General features: G+C 56.9%; 1 protein-coding gene across 1 annotated transcript in view; it reads right to left on the reverse strand.

Annotated features, from left to right (window-relative positions):
- The window catches only part of GPR61 (G protein-coupled receptor 61), a 67581-nt gene extending 55278 nt beyond the window's left edge, over nt 1-12303 (reverse strand). Inside the window, exon 1 of the mRNA XM_069632999.1 lies at nt 12066-12303. The gene's annotated coding sequence lies outside the window, so the exon portion shown is untranslated. The remainder of the gene's footprint in view (nt 1-12065) is intronic.
- Nucleotides 12304-14619: the final 2316 nt, after the last annotated feature.

The following is a 14619-nucleotide window of genomic DNA, read 5'->3' on the forward strand; positions in this document are numbered from 1 at the left end:
GGGTAAAGCTGAGCCGACCTGCAACGATGACACCTCCGGTGGAGCCCTGCTGAACTGACTCACCACTTCCCGACGACAGAGGAGATCTCCCCGCTGGAGAGTCTTCTTCCCCTGACTGGTGGGAACAACCAGTCCCCTTTGCTTTTTCTTCGCTTCCAGGGCCTAGTGGTCGAATTGCCCGTGCTGAGCACCCCGGCAACCGGATAGCCACTAGCCCATACCGCGACCAAAAGGTGGTGCCTTGTGCCGGAGCACTCCGCGGCTGGTCTCTTCCCTGGTGGTGCAACGATCTTCAACTTTCCTTCGACGACGAGAGCATCTCTTCTCTTGGCAAAGCCCCGACTTGCGTCCACCACCAGGAACAACTGCCCTCGCGAAGCTGTCTCTCCACATACAAGGTACAGTGTCCGCCTGGCTTCCCTCGTGGCGGTTAGCGTGAGGTGTCTTAATCCTCGCCTCTCCATTGGGTTGCCTCCAAGCTTTCTTAACTTTCTGTTCTGAACTGGTCCAATCTTTCTGTGACAATTTGCGCCAAAGACTAGAAGTGCATTTCCACTGTGATACTTTTTGGGACATATCGCCTTGCCTCTCTCCGAGTGGGCCTGGCCTCTGAACTTTGCGATCTACAGTAGACCCTGCCTTACTTGCCTTGCATTTGTTCGTAAAAGTGTTGGTACCGAGTTGATTTCATACCCTGCCTTTTCTCTCCCATCCTACCGAATATTAGAGTGCCATCTAGGTTAAAGCATTCACCTCTGTCTGTAAATAAGCGGTGCCGTTGAACCTAGACTTGTCGAACTATTGTTAGAGGGATTGATTTACTTATAGTAATTGTAATTGAAGTTGTTTGCTGTATTAGTGCCAGTGTGTTTTCATAGATGTGTTGTTATAAATAAATACCTATATATCTTTACACCCAAGCTCTGTTCCGCGTTTCCTTGTTCTACTGTGTAAATTGCCCTATTTTGTATACTCCACATCCAGCCTAACTTTTCTTGTGAGAGGTCTGACTGCTCAGCCACAGCTACCAGGTGAATCTGTGTGGTACAGACAGCTACCAAGTGGGTTTACTGCCAACACCTGTAAGCCTAAATCTTTTGCAGTGGTCCCAGAGGGAACTGCACAGGTTTTCCACTTAACATTGGGTACCTGCAGGGATGCTGGAAGCTGGGCTGCAGGGATGGGCGGGTACCTGGGCTGCAGGGATGGCCGGGTACCTGGCCTACAGGAATGTCTGGGTACCTGCAGGAATGCTGCGCTGCAGGGATGGCTGGGTACCTGGATGCTGGGCTGCAGGGATTGCTGGGGACCTGCAGGGATGCTGAGATGCAGGGACTGCTGGGGTCCTGGATGCTGGGCTGATTGGATGCTTGGGTACCTGGATGCTGGGCTGCAGGGATGGCTGGGTACCTGCAGTGATGCTGAGATTCAGGGACTGCTGGGGTCCTGGATGCTGGGCTGATTGGATGCTTGGGTACCTGGATGCTGGGCTGCAGGGATGGCTGGGTACCTGGATGCTGGGCTGCAGGGAAGGCTGGGAACCTGGATGCTGGCCTGCAGGGACAGCTGGGTACCTGGTTGCTGGGCTGCAGGAATGCCTGAGTACCTGGATGCTGGGCTGATGGGATGGCTGGGAACATGGATTCTGTGCAGATCCCATGCTTGTACCAGGATGCTGGGCAGCAGGAATGGCTGGGTAACTGGGTGCTGGGCTGCAGGAATGGCTGGGTGCCTGGATGCTGGGCTGCAGGGATGGCTTAGTACCTGGATTCTGGATTCTGGCCTGCAGGCATGGCTGTGTATCTGGCTGGATGCTGGGCTGCAGGGATGGCTGGCTACCTGGATGCTGGGCTGCAGGGATGTCGAGGTACCTGAATGCTGGGCTGCAGGGATGGCTAGGTACCTGAATGTTGGGCTGCCAGGGTGGCTCGGTACCTGGATGCTGGGCTGCCAGGGTGGCTCGGTACCTGGATGCTGGGCTGCAGGGCGGTCGGGGTACCTGGGTGCTGGGATGCTGGGATGGCTGGGTACCTGGATGTTGAGCTGATGGGATGGTTAGATGCCTGGATGCTGGGCTGCATGGATGGCTGGGGACCTGCATGCTGGGCTGCAGGTATGACTGGGTACCAATGGACAAGCAGCATTTTAATTTACAAAAGTAGCAGGAAACTGAATTCCTGTGATATGGAAAACAGGATTTGCAAATAAAAACGGGTTGCAGAAGTAAAAGTGAAAAAAATATCACTGCTCACAGAAAAATGTCAGGAAAACAAAACATGATGTGTGGGTTGACAAAGAGCAATGTATATTATGTCTCACCCACAAAACTCCAGTGACATTTCAAGAGCCATTTTGTCTTCATGAAAGAAATGTCAGCCCAAGGCACACCCTTTTACTGGCTGTGGGCAAAACTTCACATGGAAAACTCCCACTCCCAACCTGGATGTCACATCTCCCATCTAATGATCAACCGCAATAAAAATGTCCTGCTAAAGGCATCGAAATTCAGTGTTCTCCAGACCTGCTGACTCTGAAAGCATGGACTTCAATAAAAGTCACCCTTGGCTGGAGCATGACTAATATGTGTGTAAATGGGGGCACCCACTTGAAAGAGCAAGCTTCAACACAAGGGAGACTGATAAAGGTACAGGCTGACCCAGTGAAAACAAACGGCCGGAAGCAGGAGCAGGACCATTTGTCCCACATGAAGATTCACAATTTATTTAAAAGGACTATTAATTAACCTTTAGGCCTTTTTCTCAGCCATCATAAGGCGGATGGATTTCATCTATGTAACATTTTTTATGTAATTTCCAGGTTTCATTGATTGATTGATATTTTATTTCTATCGCGCTCGTACACAAGTGTTTCAGAGCGCGACAAGGCAAGGGAGGGGAACAGGGGAGAACAAAACAGCGATCTTACTAGGTCCAGTGACATTGAGAAAGGGCAAGTGCATGGGAGAGAGGGGAGGGGAAAAGTGCATGGAAGGGGGGAGAGGTGGAAAGTGCGAAGCAGAGGAGAAACAGATAAATAACAATAAATAAATAATAAAGGCAACAAACAGTGGTAATGCAGGCAGCAATTTGCAAGTGCTAGATTTAAGGCAGCAGACAGGGTAGGTCTGATAAGTGCAAGAAGAAAAAGGGGGGCTGTATGGGTACAGATACAGACTCCAGTGCAAGGGGTGGCCCGGAGTCAGTGCGGGAGGGTGACAGGATGAGCAGGTACCTGGGCCCAAAAGACAGAGGATGGCCAGGTGCACAGTGCCAAGAGGGAACAGATCAGCAGGGGAGAGGGGGAGCGAAGGCAGAAGAAAAGAGGAAGGTCTTGAGGTGCTTCCGGAACCGGAGATAGTTCTCCTCAAGTTTTAGAGTGGCAGGGAGGCTGTTCCAGAGGGAGGCCCCAGCCGAAGACAGAGATCTACCCCCAGCTCGTTTCTTAGAAAAATGACTGACCCTGAGTGAGTTGGAGGTAGAGGAGCGAAGAGCTCGAGAGGGGAGGTATTTGGGAATATCAAATTCATCTTCCGGTGAGTCTGGAAACTATAAGGGCCAGTTAAACTAGGTTTCTGGCTGATCTGAACATGTTCCAAATGTGAGAGTTGGTGAGCGGGTGTAAATTGAAATTAGGGATATGCTTAATAACTTACATATTCATAACTGTTTAGCTTTTTATTTAAATGTAGGAAATGTGCCACATGGCCATGCTACATGATACAGATTTGGTGATCGGCTTATATAACTCCCCATGATTAGTGGACACAGAAAATATGTTTAGTCTGGCAACTGCTATTAAAACTATGAAGTTGTGATACAGAACTAGTTTTTGCCGAAAAGTTGAAAGGAAAACAAAGGATCATGACAAATGGGAATTGCCATATGTTGCTCCAGACCCCTAAGCCAATCCTGACTTGGAGGCTGGGTTTGGGAGGAGAGAGAAGGGTAACTATCCAATCCTAGTGGCATGGATTATTTCAGGGTACTTCCCCAAGATTGTAAAATTGGTGGTGTCATAGCTGCTATATAAGCGGGACTGCACTAGGACTGACAGAAAGGAAAAAGGAGAAGGAGAGGAACAGACAGACAAGAGACCATTAGGACGGCTGCTGAAACTAATTTACCATCTGACAGCTGTAAGGAGACAACAGAGGAGATTACTGAGAGTGCATTTGGATGGAGATGTCTATTCCTGGGAAGGCCTCAAAGCTCACTGGGTCCTGTGGTGGAGAGCGGGAGGCCATCTTTGAGAGTGGAGTGACCAGACCACTGCCCTCTCTTGCCAGAGTGTCCTGAAATGCATCTGGCTTCCCTGAACCTTAAACAGAGGCTTGCTATGTAAGTAGAACTGAACCCTGGGAAACCAAAAGGTAGGGGGGGAGTCTGCTTGCTGTAAATACTTTCCCTTTATAGTGGGGGGGGGCAAAACTGTGTAGGTCCTTAGTGTATTTAACCAAAAATATTAATTTAATTAGTTCCCCATTTGGCAGAACACAACAGGATGAATTTTGTTAAAATTCTAAATTAACAAAGCTCACTTCCCAGTGTGTGCTGATAACTATAGCCTATAAATAAATTGGGTAATCCTTGTTGTCCAGCTGACCTTGACTTCTTTAAGGAAGAGTGGTGTCTTTGTTCTTAAATCAGTCCAACCTTTTTATCCAGCTTCCCCAACACAGGCCTTTCAGTGAGGGGGGTCTGAAATCCAAAATTCCCCAAAGCATTCGATTTTTCTGTCTGACATCCCAACATAGACCAAAGCAAGGGGGGGTATCTGAAATACAAACAGCTAAAAAACCCTGTGTTTATTTTAAACTAAAAGCGTGGGCGAAATGATGATTGCCATATGAAATCCAACTGCTACCCTTTTATTTGTTGCATATAATTGAAAAAAGTTTCCCCCATAAAAGAGCACCCTTTTACCCTTTTAAGCCTGCAGGAAAATCAAAATCGCACATTACATAAGAGCCTTTGTTATTGATCAGTGTAATTATTTCATGAAGTGAAATTTGCAGAAAGTTAAGAATTGTGATTGTGATCTTTTTAACTCACTTTTGTGATGTATATATGCTGAGAGAAGTCGATTGTGTTATGCCACGGATAAAGTGGTTTTTGATATTTTTGTGCTAATTTCTATTACTGTTAATTTAAATAAATACCAATATATTTCCCGTACACCAGCCTGGTTCTTGGCTCATTGTTAGCTCAGGGGAGAGGGATCCAAAGGGCATGATATGTGAGATAGGGCTAAAAAAAGGATCTGTTTGTTTGTTGTGTCACCACTTGAGTGGGGAGGGAAGGAACTCCCTGTGTTGAGGGCGGCTTCTCAATAAACTGTTACAGATGCTTGGGTACCTGGGTGCTGGGCTGCATGGAAGTCTGGGCACCTGGGTGCTGGGCAGCATGGATGGCAGGGTATCTGGCTGGAAGCTGGGATGCAAAATTGGCTGGGTACCTGTATGCTGGGCTACAGGAATGCTTGGGTACCTGGCTGCTGGGCAGCAGGGATGCTATGGTACTTGGATGCTGGGCTGCCGTGATGTCTGGGTACTTGGATGCTGGACTGTAGGGATGGCTGGGTAGTTGGATGCTGGACTGTAGAGATGGCTGGGTACCTGGATGCTGGGCTGCAGGGATGCCTGGGTACCTGGATGCAGGGTTGCATGGGTACCTGGATGCTGGGTTGCAGGGATGTTATCGTACTTGGATGCTGGGCTGCCAGGATGTCTAGGTACCTGGATGCTGGGCTGCAGGGATGCTATGGTACTTGGATGCTGGGCTGCAGGGGTAGCTGGGTGCCTGGATGCTGGGCAGCATGGATGGCAGGGTATCTGGATGTTGGGCTGCAGGGATGGCTGGGTACTTGGATGCTGGACTGTAGGGATGGCTGGGTACCCGGATGCTGGGCTGCAGGGTTGCCTGGGTACCTGGATGGAGAGATGCCTGGGTAGCTGGATGCTGGGCTACAGGGATGGCTGGGTACTTGGATGCTGGGCTGCAGGGATGGCTGGGTACCTGGATGTTGGGCTGCAGGGGTGGCTGGGTGCCTGGATGCAGGGTTGCATGGGTACCTGGATGCTGGGTTGCAGGGATGTTATCGTACTTGGATGCTGGGCTGCCAGGATGTCTAGGTACCTGGATGCTGGGCTGCAGGGATGCTATGGTACTTGGATGCTGGGCTGCAGGGGTAGCTGGGTGCCTGGATGCTGGGCAGCATGGATGGCAGGGTATCTGGATGTTGGGATGCAGGGATGGCTGGGTACTTGGATGCTGGACTGTAGGGATGGCTGGGTACCCGGATGCTGGGCTGCAGGGTTGCCTGGGTACCTGGATGGAGAGATGCCTGGGTAGCTGGATGCTGGGCTACAGGGATGGCTGGGTACTTGGATGCTGGGCTGCAGGGATGGCTGGGTACCTGGATGTTGGGCTGCAGGGGTGGCTGGGTGCCTGGATGCTGGCCTGCAGGAATAGCTTTGTACCTGGCTGCTGGGCTGCTGCGATGCTATGGTACTTGGATGCTGGGCTGCCGGGATGGCTGGGTACTTGAATGCTGGGCTGCAGGGATGCCTGGGTACTTGGATGCTGGACTGTAGGGATGGCTGTGTACCTAGATGCTGGGCTGCAGGGATGCCTGGGTACCTGGATGCAGGGATGCCGGGGTAGCTGAATGCTGGGTTGGCTGGGTACCTGGATGCTGGGTATGCTGGGTACCTGGATGTTCGGCTGTAGGGGTGGCTGGGTGCCTGGATGCTGGCCTGCAGGAATGGCTTTGTACCTGGCTGCTGGGCAGCAGGGATGCTATGGTACTTGGATGCTGGGCTGCCGAGATGTCTGGGTACCGGGATGCTGGACTGCAGGGGTGGATGTGTGCCTGGATGCTGGCCTGCAGGAATGGCTTTGTACCTGGCTGCTGGGCAGCAGGGATGCTATGGTACTTGGATGCTGGGCTGCCGTGATGTCTGGGTACCAGGATTCTGAACTGCAGGGATGCCTGGGTACTTGGATGCTGGACTGTAGGGATGGCTGGGTAGTTGGATGCTGGACTGTAGGGATGGCTGGGTACCTGGATGCTGGGCTACAGGGATGCCTGGGTACCTGGATGCAGGGATGCCTGGGTACCTGGATGCTGAGCTGCAGCGATGCCTGGGTACCTGGATGCTGGGTTGCAGGGATGTTATGGTACTTGGATGCTGGGCTGCCAGGATGGCTGGGTACCTGGATGCTGGGCTGCAGGGATGCTATGGTACTTGGATGCTGGGCTGCAGGGGTGGCTGGGTGCCTGGATGCTGGGCAGCATGGATGGCAGGGTATCTGGATGCTGGGCTGCAGGGATGCCTGGGTACTTGGATGCTGGACTGTAGGGATGGCTGGGTACCTGGATGCTGGGCTGCAGGGTTGCCTTGGTACCTGGATGGAGAGATGGCTGGGTAGCTGTGTACTGGGCTGCAGGGATGGCTGGGTACTTGGATGCTGGGCTGCAGGGATGGCTGGGTGCCTGGATGCTGGCCTGCAGGCATGGCTTTGTACCTGGCTGCTGGGCTGCTGTGATGCTATGGTACTTGGATGCTGGGCTGCCGGGATGGCTGGGTACCTGGATGCAGGGATGCCTTGGTTGCTGGATGCTGGGATGCAGGGATGCCTGGGTAGCTAGATGCTGGCCTGCAGGAATGGCTTTGTACCTGGCTCCTGGGCAGTAGGGATGCTATGGTACTTGGATGCTGGGCTGCTGTGCTGTCTGGGTACCGGGATGCTCAACTGCAGGGATGCCTGGGTACTTGCATGCTGGACTGTAGGGATGGCTGGGTAGTTGGATGCTGGACTGTAGGAATGGCTGGGTAGCTGGATGCTGGGCTGCAGGGATGCTTGGGTACCTGGATGCAGGGATGCCTGGGTACCTGGATGCCGGGCTGCAGGGATGCCTGGGCACCTGGATGCTGGGTTGCAGGGATGTTATGGTTCTTGGATGCTGGCTGCCAGGATGGCTGGGTACCTGGATACTGGGCTGCAGGGATGCTATGGTACTTGGATGCTGGGCTACAGGGGTGGCTGGGTGCCTGGATGCTGGGCAGCATGGGTGGCAAGGTATCTGGATGTTGGGCTGCAGGGATGCCTGGGTACTTGGAAGCTGGACTGTAGGGATGGCTGGCTACCTGGATGCTGGGCTGCAGGGTTGCCTGGGTACCTGGATGGAGAGATGCCTGGGTAGCTGGGTGCTAGGCTGCAGGGATGGCTGGGTACTTGGATGCTGGGCTGCAGGGATGGCTGGGTACCTGGATGCTGGGCTGCAGGGGTGCCTGGGTACTTGGAAGCTGGACTGTAGGGATGGCTGGCTACCTGGATGCTGGGCTGCAGGGTTGCCTGGGTACCTGGATGGAGAGATGCCTGGGTAGCTGGATGCTGGGCTGCAGGGATGTCTGGGTACTTGGATACTGGGCTGCAGGGATGGCTGGGTACCTGAATGCTGGGCTGCAGGGGTGGCTGGATGCCTGAATGCTGGCCTGCAGGAATGGCTTTGTACCTGGCTGCTGGGCTGCTGCGATGCTATGGTACTTGGATGCTGGGCTGCCAGGATGGCTGGGTACCTGGATGCAGGGATGCCTGGGTTGCTGGATGCTGGGATGCAGGGATGCCTGGGTAGCTGGATGCTGGGCTGCAGGGATGGCTGGGTACCTGGATGCAGGGCTTCTGGAATGCTATGGTACTTGGATGCTGGGCTGCTGGGAGGGCTGGGTACCTGGATGCTGGGCTTCAGGGAAGGCTGGGTACCTGGATGCAGGGATGCCTGGGTTGCTGGATGCTGGGATGCCGGGATGCCTGGGTAGCTGGATGCTGGGCTGCAGGGATGGCTGGGTACCTGGATGCTGGGCTGCAGGGATGCCTGGGTACTTGGATGCTGGACTGTAGGGAAGGCTGGGTACCTAGATGCTGGGCTGCAGGGATGCCTGGGTACCTGGATGCTGGGTTGGATGGGTACCTGGATGCTGGGTTGCAGGGATGGCTGGGCACCTGGCCTGGATGTTTGCTGGACCCCAGGTTATGCTCGCAGATGCTGAGCCGCGGTGTGGGTGCTGGGTCTTGTGCCCGGTCCCTGTGTGTGGAAGGTGTGGCTGGGGAAGCACTAGGGGGATGCTGAGATGCAGGGATGGCTGGGTACCTTGATGCTGGGTTGCAGGGATGCCTGGGTACCTAGGTGCTGGGCTGCAGGGATGGCTGGGTACTTGGATGCTGGGCTGCAGGTGTGCCTGGGTACTTGGAAGCTGGACTGTAGGGATGGCTGGCTACCTGGATGAAGGGCTGCAGGGTTGCCTGGGCACCTGGATGGAGAGATGCCTGGGTAGCTGGGTGCTGGGCTGCAGGGATGTCTGGGTACTTGGATGCTGGGCTGCAGGGATGGCTGGGTACCTGGATGCTGGGCTGCAGGGGTGGCTGGATGCCTGAATGCTGGCCTGCAGGAATGGCTTTGTACCTGGCTGCTGGGCTGCTGCGATGCTATAGTACTTGAATGCTGGGCTGCCAGGATGGCTGGGTACCTGGATGAAGGGATGCCTGGGTTGCTGGATGCTGGGCTGCAGGGATGGCTGGGTACCTGGGTGCTGGGCTGCAGGAATGAATGGGTACTTGGATGCTGGACTATGGGGAAGGCTGGGTACCTAGATGCTGGGCTGCAGGGATGCCTGGGTACCTGGATGCTGGGTTGCAGGGATGGCTGGGCACCTGGCCTGGATGTTTGCTGGACCCCAGGTTATGCTCGCAGACGCTGAGCCGTGGTGTGGGTGCTGGGTCCTGTGCCCGGTCCCTGCGTGTGGAAGGTGCGGCTGGGGAAGCACTAGGGGGATGCTGAGATGCAGGGATGGCTGGGTACCTGGATGCTGGGTTGCAGGGATGCCTGGGTACCTGGATGCAGGGCTGCAGGGATGTCTGGGTACCTGGAAGATGGACTATAGGGATGGCTTGGTATGTGAATGATGGGCTGCATGGATGCCTGGGTACTTGGATGCTGGACTGTAGGGATGGCTGGGTACCTTGATGATGGGCTGCAGGAATGCCTGGGTACCTGGATGCAGGGATGCCTGGGTATCTGAATGCTGGGCTGCAGGAATGGCTGGGTACTTGGATGCTGGGTTGGCTGGGTACATGGATCCTGGGTTGCAGGGATGGCTTGGCACCTAGCCTGGATGTTTGCTGGACCCCAGGTTATGCTTGCAGATGCTGAGACGTGGTGTGGGTGCTGGGCCCTGTGCCTGGTCCCTGTGTGTGGAAGGTGCGGCTGGGGAAGCACTAGGGGGATGCTGAGATGCAGGGATGCCTGGGTACCTGGTTGCAGGGATGCCTGGGTACCTGGATGCTGAGATGCAGAGATGCCTGGGTACCTGGATGCTGGGCTGCCGGGATGCCTGGGTACCTGGATGCTGGGTTGGCTGGGATGCTATGGTACTTGGATGCTGGGCTGCCGTGATGGCTGGGTACCTGGATGCTGGGCTGCAGGGATACCTGGGTACTTGGATGCTGGGCTGCAGGGATGTCTGGGTACCTAGATTCTGGGCTGCAGGGATGCCTGTGTACCTGGATGCTGGGTTGGCTGGGTACCTGGATGCTGGGTTGCAGGGATGGCCTGGCACCTGGCCTGGATGTTTGCTGGACCCCAGGTTATGCTCGCAGACGCTGAGCCGTGGTGTGGGTGCTGGGTCCTGTGCCCGGTCCCTGCGTGTGGAAGGTGCGGCTGGGGAAGCACTAGGGGGATGCTGAGATGCAGGGATGGCTGGGTACCTGGATACTGGTTTGCAGGGATGCTTGGGTACCTGGATGCTGGGCTGCAGGGATGTCTGGGTACCTGGATGCTGGGCTGCAGGGATGCCTGGGTACTTCAATGCTGGGCTGCATGGATGCCTGGGTACTTGGATGCTGGACTGCAGGGATGGCTGGTTACCTTGATGCTGGGCTGCAGGAATGCCTGGGTACCTGGATGCAGGGATGCCTGGGTAGCTGAATGCTGGGCTGCAGGAATGGCGTGGTACTTGGATGTTGGGTTGGCTGGGTACATGGATGCTGGGTTGCAGGGATGGCTGGGCACCTGGCCTGGGTGTTTGCTGGACCCCAGGTTATGCTCGCAGACGCTGAGCCGTGGTGTGGGTGCTGGGCCCTGTGCCTGGTCCCTGTGTGTGGAAGGTGCGGCTGGGGAAGCACTAGGGGGATGCTGAGATGCAGGGATGCCTGGGTAGCTGGTTGCAGGGATGCGTGGGTACCTGGATGCTGAGATGCAGGGATGTCTGGGTACCTGGATGCTGGGCTGCCGGAATGTCTGGGTACCTGGATGCTGGGCTGCAGAGATGGCTGAATACCTGGATGCAGGAATTCCTGGGTTGCTGGATGCTGAGCTGCAGGATGGCTGGGTACGTGGATGCAGGGATGCGTGGGTACCTGGATGCTGAGATGCAGGGATCCCTGGGTAGCTGGATGCTGGGCTGCAGGGATGTCTGGGTACCTGGATGCTGGGGTGGTGGCTGGGTGCCTGGGTGCTGGGTTGCAGGGATGGCTGGGTACCTGGATGCAGGTCTGCAGGGATGCCTGGGTACTTGGGTGCTGGACAGTAGGGATGGCTGGGTACCTTGATGCTGGGCTGCAGGAATGCCTGGGTACCTGCATGCTGGGTTGGCTGGGTACCTGGATGCTGGGTTGCAGGGATGCCAGGGTACTTGGATGCTGGACAGTAGGGATGGTTGGGTACCTTGATGCTGGGCTGCAGGAATGCCTGGGTACCTGAATGCTGGGTTGGCTGGGTACCTGGATGCTGGGTTGCAGGGATGCCTGGGTACCTGGATGCTGGGCTGCTGGGATGGCTGGGTACCTGGATGTTGGGCTGCAGGGATGCCTGGGTACTTGGATGCTGGACAGTAGGGGTGGCTGGGTACCTTGATGCTGGGCTGCAGAATGCCTGGGTACCTGGATGCTGGGTTGGCTGGGTACCTGGATGCGGGGATGGCTGGGTACCTGGATGCGGGGATGGCTGGGTACCTGGATGCGGGGATGGCTGGGGAAGCTCTATAGGATACTGAGATTAACTGTTACCTGGATTCTGTAATCGTTTCTGGACCCTGGTTACCGCCCTCAAATACCGGGTCCTGGGTACCACTCTCGGGTGCTGCCATGCTCGCTGGGCCCTGGTTACCGCTCTCGGCTGCTGGGCCCTGGGCACCGCTCTGTGATGCTGAGGTCGGGTTCTGGGGGTTCTGGGTAGCACTCTCGGCCCTGGGTACCGCTCTCGGCTGCTGGGCCCGGGCACCGCTATGTGATGCTGAGGTCGGGTTCTGGGTACCACTCTCGGAAGCTGGGGTGCCCGCCGGGCCCTGGGTACCGCTCTCGGCTGCTGGGCCCGGGCACCGCTATGTGATGCTGAGGTCGGGTTCTGGGTACCACTCTCGGAAGCTGGGGTGCCCGCCGGGCCCTGGGTACCGCTCTCGGCTGCTGGGCCCGGGCACCGCTATGTGATGCTGAGGTCGTGTTCTGGGTACCACTCTCGGATGCTGGGGTGCCCGTCGGGCCCTGGGTGCCACTCTAGGCTGCTGGACCCTGGGCACCGCTCTGTGATGCTGAGGTCGGGTTCTGGGTACCACTCTCGGAAGCTGGGGTGCCCGCCGGCCCTGGGTACCGCTCTCGGCTGCTGGGCCCTGGGCACCGCTCTGTGATGCTGAGGTCGGGTTCTGGGGGTTCCGGGTACCACTCTCGGAAGCTGGGGTGCCCGCCGGGCCCTGGGTACCGCTCTCGGCTGCTGGGCCCTGGGCACCGCTCTGTGATGCTGAGGTCGGGTTCTGGGGTTCCGGGTACCACTCTCGGATGCTGGGGTGCCCGCCGGCCCTGGGTACCGCTCTCGGCTGCTGGGCCCTGGGCACCGCTCTGTGATGCTGAGGTCGGGTTCTGGAGGTTCCGGGTACCACTCTCGAAAGCTGGGGTGCCCGCCGGGCCCTGGGTACCGCTCTCGGCTGCTGGGCCCTGGGCACCGCTCTGTGATGCTGAGGTCAGGTTCTGGGTACCACTCTCGGAAGCTAGGGTGCCCGCCGGCCCTGGGTACCGCTCTCGGCTGCTGGGCCCTGGGCACCGCTCTGTGATGCTGAGGTCGGGTTCTGGGGGTTCCGGGTACCACTCTTGGAAGCTGGGGTGCCCGCCGGGCCCTGGGTACCGCTCTCGGCTGCTGGGCCCTGGGCACCGCTATGTGATGCTGAGGTCGGGTTCTGGGTACCACTCTCGGAAGCTGGGGTGCCCGCCGGGCCCTGGGTACCGCTCTCGGCTGCTGGGCCCTGGGCACCGCTCTGTGATGCTGAGGTCGGGTTCTGGGGGTTCCGGGTACCACTCTCGGAAGCTGGGGTGCCCGCCGGGCCCTGGGTACCGCTCTCGGCTGCTGGGCCCTGGGCACCGCTCTGTGATGCTGAGGTCGAGTTTTGGGGGTTCTGGTACCACTCTCGGATGCTGGGGTGCCCGCCGGGCCCTGGTTACCGCTCTCGGCTGCTGGGCCCTGGGCACCGCTCTGTGATGCTGAGGTCGGGTTCTGGGGGTTCCGGGTACCACTCTCGGATGCTGGGGTGCCCGCCGGGCCCTGGGTACCTCTCTGTGTTGCTACAGGCTGGGCATCCACTGAGCGTCTGCAGTGATGGGGAGCGCAGAGGCAGCAGGTGCGCTGGCAGGTCCTAAGGACCGCCTCCCGGCCTCGTCCTCACGCTCTCCTCGCCATCCTCTTCCCCGTGCTGCTTCTGTGTGTGTGTGTGGGGGGGGGGTTACCAACGAGCGCTCTCACTCGGGGGTCGCGGGGACGGGGTCCTGGACAGAAGCACCAGGACCTCAGACTGAAGAACGTCCTCGGAAGGGACAATACTGGACTACAGCTCCCAGAATGCAGCGCAGTGTCAATGGAAGGGCTGGCTTTTAAGGGCGAGGCTGAGCTACCGCCGGCTAGCCCAGCCATGCCTGTAGGACGGGAGGTGGAAGTGGGTTAGAATTTCATGGATCGGGGTTAAAGGTCAGTGGTCGAGTGTGGTGTTGGGGATTTCCCCAGCTTCTCCGACCTGTAAATAACAAGTGTTGTTATTGGACACTGTAATGTGATCCGATTGATCGACAGTCGAAGGCCTGATTCCAGCCTGACACTCTAGTCCCATGTCTGTGGGGAGTGCATACCTCGTGAGCTATCTAGTTCCAGCGCCTACTTCCTGAATCGAGGAGCTGCAATCATGAAAAGCGCTCTGAAACTAGCAGGTTGGCGGTGCTTGCTTTGACGCAATAGCAAAGCAGAGCAGCATACCATAGCAGTGTCCCTACAGAAGACATGCAGTGAATGACCCACATCGACCTCTGCCAACCATTGCTGACGTGTCCTGGAAGTACACTGAGGAGACCTCTGGCCAGAGCGGCAGTGGAAGGCAGCGTGACCACCGCGTGCAGTGCCCTGGCAGTGTGCCGACCTCCTCCCTCCTCGCTGCATGCCGTGCCCTGGCAGTGTGACCCATTCCTCACTGCATGCCCGAGCCTGGCTGTGTGACCCCCCCCCCTCCCTCTTCACTGCATGCCGTCTCCTGGCAGCATGAACACCCTCTGCCCAGTCCATGCAGTGCGAGGCATCCCTCACGACACC

This window comes from Ambystoma mexicanum, chromosome 13 (genome assembly GCF_040938575.1).
Source record: "Ambystoma mexicanum isolate Mex_15411 chromosome 13, UKY_AmexF1_1, whole genome shotgun sequence".
Lineage (NCBI taxonomy): Eukaryota > Metazoa > Chordata > Amphibia > Caudata > Ambystomatidae > Ambystoma > Ambystoma mexicanum.